Source organism: Microcaecilia unicolor, chromosome 4, assembly GCF_901765095.1.
Source record: "Microcaecilia unicolor chromosome 4, aMicUni1.1, whole genome shotgun sequence".
Lineage (NCBI taxonomy): Eukaryota > Metazoa > Chordata > Amphibia > Gymnophiona > Siphonopidae > Microcaecilia > Microcaecilia unicolor.
This window is the reverse complement of record NC_044034.1, coordinates 355,955,983-355,971,993: the sequence shown is the minus strand read 5'-3', so window position 1 is coordinate 355,971,993 and position 16,011 is coordinate 355,955,983. Positions and strand designations below refer to the sequence as shown.

Genomic DNA, 16,011 nt, shown 5'->3' with positions numbered 1-16,011 from the left:
ACCACAATAGCTCAGCTTCCCGAATTAAATTTCAGCAGAGCTTGCAGACTATCATGTGTCCTGCCTGTAACTAGTAAATGTAAGCCTGGTCTCTCTGCAGCTTGTTTAATCAAGATCATCAGAGATTAATAAAGTTACTCCATTCTTTCTTAACTTAATGCTTAAAACACATTTAAGTAAAGAAAAAAAAAAACACAAATGGTAGTGATATCAACAGGAAAGAAGAAATGGAGGAAAAACTCATCTGAGGATAATGTGGGCTATACATTTTTTAAAAATTAATTTAAGGGGGTCACGTGATGGTCTGAGGAAGAGAGTCGCGTCTTTCTTCTCTCCGGGGTTTCCCTCCTTTAGCCCCAGTAAAAACGAGTGAAATCTGAATGAAATCATCCTGAAACGGAAGGAAAACTATTGGCTATCGATGGATCCCTTTATTACTAAAGAAACTCGGGCATCCGCGCTGAAATCGGGGAAAAAAGCGCCGAGAAATTGCGTGGAACAGGAGAAGCCAAGATGGCGCCTGACCCGACGGCGGATTCCCCTCCGAGATTTCACCCGTCACAGGTACAACAAATTACAGATGCAGTGAAAGCGGCATTACAGCCTGAACTTACCAAACTATCAGAACAAATGGCGGGTGTAGAGCTGCTGCTCGGAGAAACGACTAGAAGAACGGGGGAACTCGAAGTGCGTGTGTCTGAGCTGGAGGACTTGAATAGAGAAAGTGAATCCACAGTGCAAGATCTACAGACCATGTTGCGCACACAAGCTAAACACCTAGATGACTTAGAAAATAGATCTCGGAGATCTAACCTCCGATTGATCGGAATTCCAGAGTCGGTGTCAGATCGAGCCCTTCCGACCCAGCTTGAGAACTGGTTGAAATCAGAGTTCGCGCTTTCAGATAGCGCAGGCCCACTTTGCCTAGAAAGAGCGCATCGCCTGGGAAGAAAGGTGGCAGGAGGTAACAGACCACGTGTGGTTATAATCAAAGTACATAACTTCATACATAAGGAAGAAATCTTGAGAGGAGCCCGTTCTAAATGGGATACACTGTCATTTGACGGAGCAGCAATAAAAATTTTTCAAAACTATTCTGCGGCCCTGCAAGAGCGCCGGAAGGCGTTTGGGCCAGTATGCCGCCAGCTGGCATCGAAAAATCAACGATTTATGTTATTGTACCCGGCTCAGCTCAAAGTGCTGGAAGTAGGCGGCTGGAAAATGTACCATTCGCCGGAAGAGGCTCAGGGCCTGCTAAGGGAAAACCCTCCTTCCCCTGCGGGACAGAATGGCTGATGAGAATTAAGGAAGACGGGCAGAAGTGGAACCCGAGGATAAACAATAGTTGCGCACTGACAATTGGTAAATGGACCATTTAATTAGCGCGTGTTAAGTTGCACTGTACACTGATCCAGTTTGTTTGGGGATTGATATATATTGGGCACAACTTGTATCGAATGGAAGAATGGATGATAAAGAAGCGAATGCTGGGGGGGGGAGGGGGTCCCCTACCATCCATAGACCAGCTCTCTTTTAGTAGATGTTGCGAAAGAGGAGGGCATGGGCAGATGGGGGGAGGGGGGGAGCTATGGGAGGGTGGGGGGAGGGCAAGGAAGGGAGAAAGAAGGGGGAGGGGGGGTAGACGTATATAATTGTGATAATAGACAGGGAATGGTCATAGGGCTACAGATTAAGGAAGAGGGGAGCTTAGGTGGAGCTGGGCACCTAGGTTACCCACATGTCACTAAGTACTATACTCGAAGAACACATTATGTAGTAGACATATGGGTGCCCGGACACGGTTCATAACTTGGAATGTAGGGGGCATTACATCCCCAATTAAGAGGACAAAGATTTTACAGGCTCTAAAAAGACATAGGGCAGATGTAGCCTGCATTCAGGAAACAAGGTTGTCTCAGGAGGAACTGAAGAAATTGAAACGAACTTGGGTAGGAGAGATATATGGGGCAGAGGCCAAAGGCAGGAGAAGCGGGGTGGCAATTCTAATACGAAGGGGGGCGGTGGCTAAGGCACACTTAGTGGGCAGCGATCCGGAGGGGAGATATGTGGTGGTACGCCTTTGGCTACAACACGTTGAATACTTGGTAGTAGCGATATATGCCCCCAATCAGCAGGGGAGACCCTTTTATGACCATTTGATCCAGGTATGTCAGCCCCATAGCTCATTACCTCTGCTTGTAATGGGCGATTTCAATTTAGTTGCAGATCCCACTCTAGATAGCTCCTCCTCTGGGGGGGGGGTCCGGAGGGGGCCAGAATCACGAATTTTAACTCAATTTATGCAGGCCCTTCAGGTGGTGGACTCTTGGCGGGTTTTATACCCGGGGGAGAGAGACTATACGCACCTTTCGAGGGCACATGGGACTCTCTCTCGATTAGATTACATATTGGTAGACCGAAGGATATTTTCCCATGTGAGTGCAGTAGAGATCGGCCCGGAAGAAATATCGGATCACTCAATGGTCTGGCTAGATTTGGAAGGCCGAGATCTAGGAACAAGGGGAAGAGGGTGGAGATTTCCTACATACCTAGCCAATGACCCGGCCTTTAAAATGCATTTGTCAAAGAGCTGGGAAGAATATGTTAGATTCAACGGGAGGCACAAGGACAACCCTACTTTATTTTGGCAAGCAGCGAAAGCTGTCATGCGGGGTGCTGTGATTGCCTTTACGGTGAAACGTGAAAGGAAGATAACAAAGGCGATTTTTAATTTGGAACGTAACCTGGGGAAGGCTAAGCGTAGGTTCGCTGCGGCCCCAACAAATTACAATCGGGAACAGATGAAAATAGCCCAAATAGCCTTAAACTCCCTACTACATGAAAGAGCCTCCAAAGTATTAGCAGCAACAAAATTCCGTTTCCAAAGATTCGGCAATAAAACTGGAACAATGTTAGCAAGGGTGGTTAAGTCCTGGGATGGGCCTAGAGTGGTAGTGGCGGTTAAAGACGGGGCAGGTCATATTCAACATGGAAAAGAAGGAGTGCAACAGGTGTTCTATAAGTTCTTCAGGGATTTGTATACGAAACTCCCCTCCCCATCTTGGGTAACTATTACTAATTATTTGAAAAAAGCTGATATGCCAGTGTTATCGGCATTGGAAGCGGAGAAACTCTGCAGCCCCATCACGGGAGAGGAACTGCAGGGCATTATTCAGTCTCTCCCGTCAAACTCAGCTCCAGGCCCAGATGGGTTCCCTAGTGAATTTTATAAGATCTTAGGCCCGCACTTGGTGGGCCCCCTGCATTCATATTTTGAAGAGGTGGTGGCCGAGGGGCAATTTCCAGCCTACGCTAATGAGGCCTTAATCACATTGTTGCTTAAGCCAGGAAAACCCGAGAACCAAGCCGGCTCCTATAGACCGATTTCATTAATTAACGTGGATGTAAAAATACTTGCAAAACTGCTAGCTAATAGATTGCAGGAGAGCCTACCCAAGCTTATTGGTCAAGAACAAGTGGGGTTTATTCGAAATAGGCACGCAGGAACCAATGTACGGCGATTACTGTTAGCCTTGGCCCAGACTCAGCAGGCGGGATTTGAAACAATGCTGGTTAGCCTGGACGCTGAAAAAGCGTTTGATAAGGTAGGATGGGATTATATGTTTGAAGTACTACAGTTCGTAGGTGTGAAAGGCTGGGCATTAGGGGCCATCAGATCTCTTTATTCTAATCCCAAAGCAGCTGTGCTGATTAATGGAGAAAAAACTAAACAAATTGATATAGAAAGAGGAACCAGACAAGGATGCCCCCTGTCCCCTCTCCTGTTCATTATTGCTATAGAACCACTGATAAGAAACATTCAGCGAAGGGAAGGGGTGGCAGGGGTGACGGTGGGAGGAGAACGGGTTAAGACACTTGCTTTTGCAGATGATTTGTTAATTGTTTCTACAGATCCAAGGGTAGCTTTACCAACTCTTTTAAAAGAGATAGACAGCTTTGGAGACATATCAGGGTTTCAAATTAATCGGGAAAAATCCCAAGTGATGAGATTGCAAGACCATGGAGATGGCTCTCCCCCTAATGATTTCTCACTGCAGAAGGCTGGGTCAGAGATGAAGTATTTGGGAGTATTAATCCCTCGGACATTAAGCTGTCTATATGAGGTGAACATTCGGAAATTAATGCGGGATACTGCTAGAAAACTAGAGCAGTGGCGGGGTCTACCTATTTCCCTTTTGGGATGAATCGCTCTTTATAATATGATGGTTATACCATGCTGGTCCTACATGTTCCAAACATTACCCCTACACTTCACTAATGAGGATGAAAGGAGATTGAATGGATTGCTAAGGAAATTTCTATGGCGGGGGAAGAAACCTAGATTTCCTCTAGACAAACTATATGTCCCCAAAGAATATGGAGGGCTAGGTTTACAAAGTGTACGGCACTTGGCGATTGCAAGTGCCATGAGACATGTAACAGACTGGTTTCGCAAATCTGGGGATTTCTCAGCCACAACTATGGAACTGAACTTATTTGTACCAATCCATTTTAGTAGCTGTCTTCATGGGAGTGGGGGAGCCTCTCCACTCTTGACGATAGCCAACATCCTGCCCCAGGCGCAGAAAGCATGGAACTGGATATGCAGACTACACCACTTCTCACCAAAAATCACTCCACTACTGCCATTATGTGGGAACCCTGAATTTCCCCCAGGAATGCTATATAACATCTTTAAACAATGGAAAGAGCGTGACGTCATCTACTTGCAACAGCTCCTAACTAAAGAAGGGAAACTACAATCGTTTCAGGAATTGCAAAAAAGAGGCCTACTCCACCCCAAAGACTATTTTCACTACTGGCAGTTAAAACATTATACAAGGAGCCTGTCATGGGAACTGCTGGCGGAGGATGTTCAGGAGGAATTATCAGAGGCGTTTACTTTGGGATCTCAAGTAAGAGTCCCATTAAGATTCCACCTAAGACACATTAAAGACACAATTTCTGAACCGGATTTCGGCAAATATGCAGAGGCTTGGAGCAAGGACCTATCGATAGAGGTGTCACCAGGCTTACTTAAGGAACATGTGTTATCGCTGCACAGAGTGTCCATCTTGGCGGACCATTGGGAATTACAATACCGCTTTGCCTTCCGGATGCACATGCCACCTAGACGAGCATTCTACGCGGGGGCCTCTCCTGATGGGAGGTGCCCCAAGTGCCAGGCTGAAGGGGCGACATTGGGCCACATGTTCTGGGCTTGCCCAGAAATTCATAACTTTTGGGAGGCCCTGCTGGCAGGAGTTTCAGCTCTATGGAAAGCGCGATGGTCCGGCTCGCCGCTTTTGTTATTTGGAAAACCCTGCTTAATTAACCCAAAGCCGAAAGGTTTTACCAGCTTTGCAGAACGAGCTACTTTGCTTGCCAAGAAGTCCATTCTTGCAGAGTGGTTATCCCCGAAAGGTCCATCTCTTCAGAGCTGGCGAATGCGGATGGTACAATGTATACGAACTGAACGTATGATGATAAAAGAAGGGGACATAAAGGAGTTTAAAAGTTTTTGTACAAGATGGGGCCCGTTTTTGGATTCCTTGGCTCCCAAAGCGAAAAGCTCCCTCTTAAATATGTGACTGATAGACTAACCTTGACTGTGGCCTATTGACCCATAACTAATGTCTGATGGGAAAGGGAGGGTAGAGGGGTGGGAATAAAAGGTTATAGGGAGGTCCTTGGGGGGGAAACACCAGAGGGCCATCAGAACACAGGCTCTTTGGGCTACTCCCTCTTGGTAGCTGCATTGTTATAGAATTGGAGGGTTTGGGGAGAATAAAAAGGGGAGAAAACATTATTGGATGACAATGCTTTTAGGAACTAATGTGGTATAAATTATATGCTTATTGTGCTTCATATGCAATGTTTCCTAGTGAGTTATATATGTTTTTTTCAGTATCTTGGATGTTCATCAATAAAAATTATTGAAATATAAAAATTAATTTAAAAAAAAAGCATAACCATTGGAAACTGTTTATATCAAGTTTCAAGTTTATTTAGAAAACTAGTGGAACCATGCCCGTTTCCTCAACAATGAAACGGGCCCTGGGAAGGCTGTCATGTAAGCTTTTTTTTTCTCTCTCCCCTGCCCTCCCCTCCATGTCCAGCGATTCTCCTCTTCCCTGCCCTCCCATCAGTGTCCTGCGATCCTCGCCTCTACTGTCCTCCCATCCCATCCATGTCCGTCAATTCTCCCCTGCCCTTCCCTTCCTCCCCTCAATGTCCCGTGATTCTCTCCTCCCTTCGATTTGTACCTGGACGTTCTCTGGCTGGCTGGCTGGCTGGCTGGCGCTGGCTTCCGTTCTGTTCGTAACATCCTTCCTGACGTCAGCTCGCCAACAGCGTTCCCGTCCCTCTCACTGTTCCGCCCCTCTGATGTCATTACGTCTTGACGCGAGGGCAGGACAGTGAGGGGGCATGGAACGCTGGAGGCTGGCTGACGTCAGGAGATGTTACGAACCCAGGCAGTCAGACATGGAACGTTGGAGGTGCAAATTATTACATAGGATTTTTTATCCTGCCCGTTACAAAAAGTGTCTAGGCATCTACTCTATTTAGCTATTAGTTCCATTTTCAGCCACAACATACACAAGATCCTTTGTAGCGGGAAGAAAGCAGAGAAATCTAAGAACGGAGGAAGAATATAAATTAGTCGTGAGGATAGTTAAGAGCTGTATTCCTATAGTAAAGGTTTAACACTCAGGAGGGAAGGATTAAAGCAGGGGTGTCCAACTTTGGCACTCGCCAGGTCGTGTTTTCAGGACTTCCCCAATGATTATGCATAAGATCTTATTTGCATACCTTGGAGGCAGTGCATGCAAAATAGATATCCTGCATATTCATTGCAGAAATCCTGACAACCCGACTGGATTGCGGCCATCGAGGACCATGGTTGGACACCCCTAGATTAAAGCTTCCTCCCCCAAACAAAAAAGAAAAATTGAAAAACCATTCCCCATGGATGTTCTTTCTGAAAATATATTTTTCATTAAAAAAAACAAACATTTGCCATATTATGTTTCTACAGATACAGACCCATCCTGTTAGAATATCAATATCAATCCTATCCACACCCATCCTGTTAGAATATCAATGATATGCTTTGATGTCCCCATGCATACCTCCGACCCACCCCCATCCTCCCACCCTGTCAGACTGTCATAGTAATGCTTGAATGTTTTCACTTATATACACTGTCAGCTAGCACATTTGCTTATTTCCGATCTGACGAAGAAGGGCGACCTTCGAAAGCTAATCAAGAAATGTATTAAGTTATGTCCAATAAAAAAGGTATCATCTTATTTTCTTTTCCATGTTTTATTTTGTTTGATTTCTATTGATAACCTACAGATACAGAGAAACTCAAACTAACAAGCTGTAAGGGAAATTATTGTTAGCCAGCTAAAAGGTATTAAAGGTTCTCTTATTTTGGGGCCCTTTTATTAAACCAAGATAAAATTTGCAGTTACCGCAGCGTAATACAGGATTTTACCCTATTGGCGATGTTACCGCTAACATTCAAATTAATGTGGAAGCACTTAGCATCTATTATAAGGCAGTCAGTGGTCACAAGTACCCCTACCTTAGGCAGTTAGTGCGGTCAGTGCAATGTGTTAACCAGGGGCGTAGCCAGACCTTGCAGTGGGAGGGGGGCCAGAGCCCGAGATAGGAGGCACATTTTAGTCTGCCGCCCCCCCCCCCCCCCCCCACACTGCCTTGCCGCTCCCCACTCACTGCTGCAGCAAAGTATCTTGGCTGGCGGGTGTCCCCAACCCCCACCGACTGAAACCTTCTCCAGCGCTGCCGGGTTGCCTGCCCTGTTCTCTCTTCCTCCTCACGCCCTGCATGCTCCTTTAAGTGAAATTGCCCCAGACCCTCCAGTTTCACTTAAAGGAGCAGGGCCGTGCCGATGCGGTAAGCGGGGTAAGCACCGCAGGAGGGCGCCCACCTCTGGAGGGCGCCGCCGCAGTGCTTACCCTCGCCCCGCGACGCCGAGGCCTTTAAATCTTTTACTTGCAGTCGCAGCAGCGTCTGTGAAAACAGAGCGCTGCCGACGTCTCCCTTCCCTTGCACTCGTTGGTTCCCTCAGTGTCCCGCCTTCTTCTGACGTCAGAAGAAGGCGGGACATTGAGGGAACCAAGAGCGCGAAGGGAAGGGAGACGTCGGCAGCACTCCGTTTTCACAGACGCTGCTGCGACTGCAAGTAAAAGATTTAAAGGCCCCCAGGGCGCACAGCGATCATCTTCACGGGGGGAAGGGGGGGGAGAGGGGCGCGCGCGCCAACTGTTCTTCTGCAGGGGGGGGGCACCAACATTTCTGCGGGGGGGCGGCATAGACCCTTGGCACGGGCCTGTAAAGGAGCATGCAGGACGTGAGGGGGGAAGAGAGAACAGAGTAGGCAACGCGGCAGCGCCAGACACCGGTGCTGGACAAGTCTTCAGCTGGCGGGGGTTGGGGGATCCCCACCAGCAAAACCAGGAGCTTGGAGGAAATTTGAGGGGGCCCAGGCCCCTGTAGTCCCACGTAGCTACGCCACTGATGTTAACTGCCAAATGGCTTCCACTCTCCACCCATGCCACCTGACAAAAAGCATTTTAAATTACAAAACTATCGCAAAGCATAAGCACAGGTGCCATGGCATCCCCAAAGTTTTCCTTCCCTCCCCCGCAAGGTGTTTGCCTCGCTTCCCCTGAGCGAGTGACACCCCTCCCAGCTGATTCCTACTGATTGTTTGGCTGCCTCCACCTCCCCGCAGTCCAGCGTCTCTCCTTTCCTCTTCCACTCCCACTGGTGAGCCGGCATCTCACCCTGTCTCCCCAACCCCCTCTCATTCCTCGTCCCCTCCCCGGTGTACCTTTAAAACTTTTCTCCACCCCTGGAGGTCACCAGCAGCCATGGATGACAAGGAGAGGAGTGAGAGGAGGCTGGTGAATACAGAAGGTAGAAATGTGTTAAAGCAGAGTAGTTGACAAAAGGGAATAGAAGGCCGGGGGGGGGGGGGGAGAGGTGAAATGACAAATGGGAGAGCTAAGGACAGAGAAGGAGGTGGAAAGTTGATAGGTAGGGAAACGTAAAAAGAAGAAATTGGAGAACTGAAGAGTGAGAGAAAGAGGGTGAAATTTGAGAAGAAAGAGGCAGAAAAGATCAATAATTGTATTTCTGTTTATTTATATTGTGTTGAATTCCTTGTCGGTTTGAAGCAAATTATAAAAAAGCAGATCTGAGGGAATGGAAGAAGTCAAGAGGAGAGAGGAATGAAGACAAATGGACAACCGCCACCTGAAAAAGTTAGCAGAAAGACAGAAAAGCAGAACCAAGAAATTGGAAACAACGTGATTGGAAAAATAAAATGCCCGGACAACAAAAGTACAAAAATGTTTTTATTTTGAATTTTGCTGTGAGAAATGAGAATCGTGAATGTCTTCAGTAGAAGAGGAAAGCATTTCTGTTTATATTTCTCCAGTGTTGCGGTACATGCCCCAAGTTTGATTTCTTGGGGTTTCTAGTCCAGTTTTTGTTTTTAAATTTCTATTTCTGATTTGTGATCAATATTTGATGAGGGCCTATCTGTACTTGAGCAGCTGTATTTTATAGGGGGTAATGCTGGACCATGGAACGATAGAAGGGAAGGGGAAATGCAGGGGTTGGTGTTTCGCTATCCATGCCACAAAGCCTTTATGCAGATCTGCACTAGCAGTTAAAGCAGGATAAACAGGAAGTTGAGTGCTTAACGCAGTTTAACAAGAGCACCTTCGTATGTAGAGGAAATGTTTTTGTGACTGGTTTACAAGCAAACTGCTGCCTTCTGCACTGAATTGATGAGAGTTATCAAAAAACAATGAAATGTGCCAACTTAAAAATAGAAAAGGTTATAAATAATCTAAAACCCAATCAATCAAAACAAAACATCCAGATAGATGCCATAAGAACATAAGAACAGCAATACTGGGTCAGACCAATGGTCCATCTAGCCCAGAATCCTGTTTCCAACAGTGGCCAATTCAGGTCACAAATACCTGGCAGAATCCCAAATAGTAGCAAGATTCATGCTACTGATCCCAGGGACAAGCAGTGGCTTCCCCATGTCCATCTCAATAGCAGACTATGGACTTTTCCTCCAGGAACTTGTCTAAATCTTTTTTTAGAACTCAGATACACCAACTGCTGATACTACATCCTCTGGCAAAGAGTTCCAGAGCTTAACTATTTGTTGCCAATGTAACACAAGTTGTTTTTTTTTTTTTAATGGGTTCCAATGGTGATACGGGAAACTAGAGACTGCTAACAGCCCGATGTTGGTTCTGGCAAAATTTCTGACAGAAAAAACACAGCAAAGATGACACAAGAATGAAGGTCTTAGATGATGTATAAAAAGTCCACTTTATTTCATGAGTCCAGAACAATGTGGTAACTCGAGGTGACTTGACACGGCCGTGTTTCGGCCAATCGGCCTGCCTCAGGAGTCTTCATGTTCTAAATTAAAACACAAATAAAAGAAATACATTGCATACACAGTTGAATAAAAAGACACAACCAAATAGATATTTAACTGAAAAAAATGAGATACAAGATATAAGTGGAGTGGAGGAGTGGCCTAGTGGTTAGGGTGGTGGACTTTGGTCCTGGGGAGCTGAGGACCTGAGTTCGATTCCCACTTCAGGCACAGGCAGCTCCTTGTGACTCTGGGCAAGTCACTTAACCCTCCATTGCCCCATGTAAGCCGCATTGAGCCTGCCATGAGTGGGAAAGCGCAGGGTACAAATGTAACAAAAAAATAAATAAATAATAATAATAACAAAACACTACACAATATAAATCATACTCAAATACCACATAGTAATAAATTCTCCTAGAAATGGAAATGACTCAAGCAGAGTAAAAAAAATGGGGAATGTTATTACATATGTTGGTAGAATCAATTTTAGGCTTCTAATTTTGCTTTAAATAAATAGACACATATGAAAACGCATGTACAAAACAAAGATTACAAGAACGGATATGCTGACATTATCTGTTTCTGACAGTACAGACAGGCTCGGCTTAATGAGAATGAACTGGTACAGGTTTAGCAATGGCCTTAGAGTTTCTTGAAGTTGTAAACAAGTGGATAATGGCGATTATAGTTCATACAGTGCATTTGGATTTTCAGAAGGATTCCAACAACTTTCCTCATGAAAGTCCTTAGAAAATTAAAGAGTCATGGGATAGAAGGCAATGTCCCTTTTGTGGATGGCAGACTGGCTATAAGACTGGAAATGGAGAGCAGAGCTAAATGATCAAGTTTCCAAATAGATAAGGGTCAACGGTGGAGTGCCCCAAGGGTCTGTACTCGGACCTGTGCTGCTTCACATTTATAGATGACTAGTAAAAAAGCCCCGTTTCTGATGCAAATGAAACGGGGGGCTAGCAAGTTTTTCTTCTGTGTGTATGTGGGAGTGTGTGTGTTCCTGCCCTCTCTCCCCTCCCCCTCTGAGTCCTTCATTGTTACAGAGAGAGCGATTTGATTTCCTGCTTTGCTGTTTTCCTTCACTGTTTGTGTTAGAGAGAGAGCGAGGGCGGGGCAGACACTCATGGGGAAACCGGATATCTCTCCCCTTCACACTTCCGGCTGGAGGCTTCATAGAACGTTGGTGTTGCCTTTTATATATAGAGATCTGGAGAAAGGAACAATGAGTGGGCAATGAATGATAAAAAATTTCAGCTTTCCCAAAATTATTCAAACAGAGAATTGTGAAGATTTGCAGAAAGTTCTTGTGAGACTAGGAGTCTGAACATTACATACAATTTTATGTGGATAAGTTCAAACTGATAAACACAGGGGAAAATGATCGGAAACACAGACACAAAATAATAAGCTCTAATTTAGGAGTAACCACCCAAGAGAAAAAAAAATGTCAAAGCTATTTTGGACAATATTTTGACATTTTCAACCCAGTATGCTGTGACTGCCAAAGAAGCAACTACAATGTTAGGGATTATTTGAAAAAGAGTAGGGGGGGGAAAAAAACTGAGAACGCCATGTCTCTGTATAGATTCATGATGTGACAATAGAATACTGTGAGCAATCCTGAAAGAACTGATACAGTGTTGTGAAAGTTTCCCCCCCCCCCCCCTCCTGTTTTTCCTTATTATTGCATCTGTGTCACAATGAGTGGGTTCTGATCTTTACACAAAATGCAGTATTTACACAAAGGGAACCTGAATAAACACTTAACACAGTTTTTACATTATTACTTCCATTTGTTTAAAGAACAAAGTTACCCAACACCCATGATCACTCGTGTGAAAAAGTAATTATCCCTTAACGTAAAGCAAAGATACTTACACTTAGCAGGTATTCTCTGAGGACAGCAGGCTTCATATTCTCACAAGTGGTGACACCGATCCACGTCGCCCGGTCTGGCATTTTGCCAAAGCTAAACTACTACTACTTAACATTTCTAAAGCGCTACTAGGGCTACGCAGCGCTGTACAATATAACATGGAAGGACAGTCCCTGCTCAAGGAGCTTACAATCTAAAAGACAGGTGTACAATCTAAAAGACAAGTATAGAGTCAATCTGATAGGGCATACTATATTTCTCGAAAGGTTAGGTGCCGAAAGCAGCATTGAAGAGGTGAGTTTTAAGCACTTCATATTCTCACAATTGGTGACACTGATCCACGTCGCCCGGTCTGGCATTTTGCCAAAGCTAAAAAGAGAGCTTTGTGGAGTGCGAGCTGTGCTCCACCACGAATGCGCAAGTGCCTTCCCACCCGTCACGCAAACGCGGTCTCCTCAGTTTAATACTAAAGCAGAAAATAAAAGTAAAAATAATTAAGGAAACAACTCCAAGGGGAGGTGTGAGGGATTGTGAGAATATGAAGCCTGCTGTCCTCGGAGAATACCTGCTACAGGTAAGTATCTTCGCTTTGTCCAAGGACAAGCAGGCTTCTATCTTCTCGCAAGTGGGGAATCCTTAGCATCCATGCTCACCGAAAACAACAAACATTGGTCAACTGGGGCCTCGCAACGGCGAGGACACAACACAAATTAACCTGAAACTATATACAATCTGAATGAGAGTGCAGCCTGGAACAGAATAAAACGGGCCTAGGAGAGTGGAGTTGGATTCTAGACCCAAAACAGATTCTGCAACACTGTCTGCCCGAACCGACTGTCGCGTCGGGTATCCTGCTCGAGGCAGTAGTGTGATGTGAATGTGTGGACTGAAGACTACGTCTCAGCCTTGCAAATTTCTTCAATGAAGGCTGATCTCAAGTGGGCTACCGACGCAGCCATGGCTCTGACATTATGAGCCGTGACAGGACACTCCAAGCCCAGCCCTGCCTGGACATAAGTGAAGGAAATGCAGTCTGCCAGCCAAATTAAAATGGTGCATTTCCCGATGGTGACCCCCATCCTGTTGGGATCAAAAGACACAAAATGCTGGGTGGACTGTCTGTGGGGCTTTGTCCGCTCCCTGCAGTAGGCCAATGCTCTCTTGCAATCCAAGGTGTGCAAGCTGCTTTCGCCAGGATTGGCATAAGGTCAGAGAAAGAATGTTGGCAAGACAATTGACCGGTTTAGATGGAACTCCGACACCATTTTCGGCAGGAACTTAGGGTGAGTGTGGAGGACTACTCTGTTGTGAAGAAACTTAGTAAAAGGTGAAACCCACTACTAAGGCCTGAAGCTCACTGACCCTATAAGCTGAAGTAACAGCCACCAAGAAAATGACCTTCCAGGTCAAGTACTTCAGATGGCAGGAATTCAGTGGCTCAAAAGGAGCTTTCATCAGCTGGGTGAGAACCACTTAAGATCCCATGACACTGGTGAAGGTTTGACAGAGGGATCTGACTAAAGCAAACTTCTCATGAAGCGAACAACTAAAGGCTGTCCAGAGATGGACTTACCTTCCACATGCTGATAAGCACTAATTGCACTAATGTGACACCTTACAGAGTTGGTCTGGAGACTAGACTCTGATAAGTGTAGAAGGTATTCACGCAGGGTCTGTGTAGGGCAAGTAAAGGGGCTCTAGGGCCTTGCTCTCACATCAGACAGCAAACCGCCTCATTTAAAAGAGTAACGCCTCTTAGTGGAATCTTTCCTGGAAGCCAGGAAGACATGGGAGACACCCTCTGAGAGACCTAATGAAGTAAATTCTAGGCTCTCAACATCCAGCTGTGAGAGCCAGAGACTGGAGGCTGGGATGTAGAAGTGTCCAGAAAGAGCCAATTAAACAGCCAAGCAAAAAACAAATAAAAGTTTTCTTGAATTTTTAAGGTAGTTTTTAAAACCGCAAAGGTAAGCTCAATTCCCCCTCAATCACTTACACAAACCCCAAGTCAAAATGAACAGTTAGCTGGCACGCCTACCTCAGAGAAGGTGTAAACACTGAGGTCTAATTGTTTTCAAATATTGGTATTGCAAAATTCGTTATGCCTATGGGAAAAATACTTTGTTTATCTGGTTCTTAATGTATTTTTAATCTATTCTTGCAGTGGACAGGAATAAGGGATCAGAAGTAGAATGAGGAACTATTTCTTTGCAAAAGAAAGGCAGATGCATGGAAGTGTCTCCCATGCATCTGCCGTTGATTTGAGCTGAAAACAAAATCAGAAATCAAGAAACCATGGGACAAACATATGGGAGATCTTTAATAATGAGAAAGTGAAGGATAGAGAATGACAAGGGGACGGGGACCCGCCCATGGGGATGAGGCAGGGACAGAGCCCGTGGCGATGGGGGCAAACTTTGTCCCTATGTCATTTTCTACTTTGAAGCCTGTTAATGAACTGGACTGTTATTTACGTTTGAGTGATGCGGACAACGATATTTTGATTTTTTTTTTTAAAAACAAGCAAACATGCTGGCCACAACTAGCAAAATTTGCATGGGGGATCCTGTATATTCCTGCTACCAGTACATCTTCTAAGACGACAAGTTGCTTGTTTTTATGATTGTTTCCTATTTGTGATTTATAAACAACAGTTACACACCAAATTGTTCCTTTTTATACTTTAATAAAAAGATTTAAATATAAAATTACTAGTAAAAAAGCCCCGTTTCTGATGCAAATGAAACGGGGGCTAGCAAGGTTTTCTTCAGAGTGTGCATGTGGGAGTGTGTGTGTCCCTGCCCTCTGCCCTCTCTCTCTTCCCCTGTGCTGTCTGTCCCCTCTGCTCTCTGTCCCCTCCCCTCTCCGAGTCGAGTCCTTCAGTGTTAAGTTTCCTGCTGTGCTGTGTTTGTGTTACAGAGAGAGTGTCTCCCCTCCCCCCTCTGAGTCCTTCACTGTTACAGAGAGAGCGATTTCATGCTGTGCTGTGTTTTCCTTCACTGTTTGTGTTACAGAGAGAGCGAGGGCGGGGCAGACATTCATGGGGAAACCGGATATCTTTGCCACTTCACACTTCCGGCTGGAGGCTTCATTTAGAACGTTGGTGGTGCCTTTTATATATAGAGATAAGTGTTCGAGGCTTCTGCAGATGAGGACAGAGCCCATGGGGATGGGTGGGGACGGAGACAGGGCCCACAGGGATGAAGATGGGGACGGAGACAGAACCTGTGGGGATGGGTGGGGAGACAGACAGAACCCACGGGGACAAGGCGGGGATAGGGACAAACTTTGTCCCCGTGTCATTCTCTAGATAAAGCCAGAGGTCAGGTACAGTCTGCAGTACTACAAAAGGAAGGAAAGCAATCAGGCCAGATGGGTCTACTTGTCTTCACAGTTTTCTTATGTATTCCACACCCTCTAGATAGGTAGCAAGTTTTTTTTTTTTTAACTAAAAGACAAGTTTCATGTGCTTTCAACTGTGCCAGAGCTATAGTCAGTTTCTGTATCGCACCAACCCTTATCACTTCCTCATTATCATCACATGATGAGCTCAAAATGCAGCCATGCAGATACATTTTTCGTTTACACATCTCACACTTGTCCGACATGAAGCAAGCCAAATGTCCACTTCACATCAGGTCCTGTCATCTGCCCATGTGTATTCCACACTGTAAAC

At 45.5% G+C, this 16,011-nt stretch overlaps 1 protein-coding gene across 3 annotated transcripts in view; it reads right to left on the bottom strand.

Annotated features, from left to right (window-relative positions):
* Window positions 1-16,011, bottom strand: part of SH3KBP1 (SH3 domain containing kinase binding protein 1) — a 513,036-nt gene that overhangs the window by 397,370 nt on the left and 99,655 nt on the right. The window lies entirely within an intron of this gene.